Source organism: Octopus bimaculoides, chromosome 13, assembly GCF_001194135.2.
Source record: "Octopus bimaculoides isolate UCB-OBI-ISO-001 chromosome 13, ASM119413v2, whole genome shotgun sequence".
NCBI classification, from domain to species: Eukaryota; Metazoa; Mollusca; class Cephalopoda; order Octopoda; family Octopodidae; genus Octopus; species Octopus bimaculoides.
Window position 1 is genome coordinate 10,062,925 of NC_068993.1, and position 618 is coordinate 10,063,542.

Genomic DNA, 618 nt, shown 5'->3' on the forward strand with positions numbered 1-618 from the left:
TATATATATATATATATATTCAGTAAATGTATAACAAGGACTTCGGACCTCACCTCTTATGTATATGAATACATACTGGAAGCGTTAGAAATGAAACTAATATATATAGATACATAATGAAAGTAATTTAAATTGAAACCATATAATAGTGAAGGTATTAATAGAGATTATCTTGTTTCACTTTTGACATGTAATACAGGAACAGTGTAAGAGATAAGAGCTTGCTCCGGGCTCGCATTAGACAAGAAGTTGAAATTTTGGGGGGCCCATGACACTGCTTGGACTCTAAGTAATGCATGTGTAAAATTTTAATGAAATCCATTGGGTAGTTCTCGAATTTTAGTGATGCAAACATACAGACAGACTGACTAACAGACAGACTGACTTACAGACAGACTGACTAACAGACAGACTGACTTACAGACAGACTGACTAACAGACTGACTGACTAACAGACAGACTGACTAACAGACAGACTGACTAACAGACACACATTCTCAGCGTTATATATATAGATAACTTTATAACTTTATAATTTTTTACATACACACACATACACATACATACACGCACTTATACATATATATATACATACATGCATACATACATATATATATA

The 618-nt window shown here is 32.7% G+C and overlaps 1 protein-coding gene across 1 annotated transcript in view; it reads right to left on the reverse strand.

Annotated features, from left to right (window-relative positions):
• Window positions 1-618, reverse strand: part of LOC106875478 (uncharacterized) — a 29,350-nt gene that overhangs the window by 5,065 nt on the left and 23,667 nt on the right. The gene's annotated exons all lie outside the window — the stretch shown is intronic.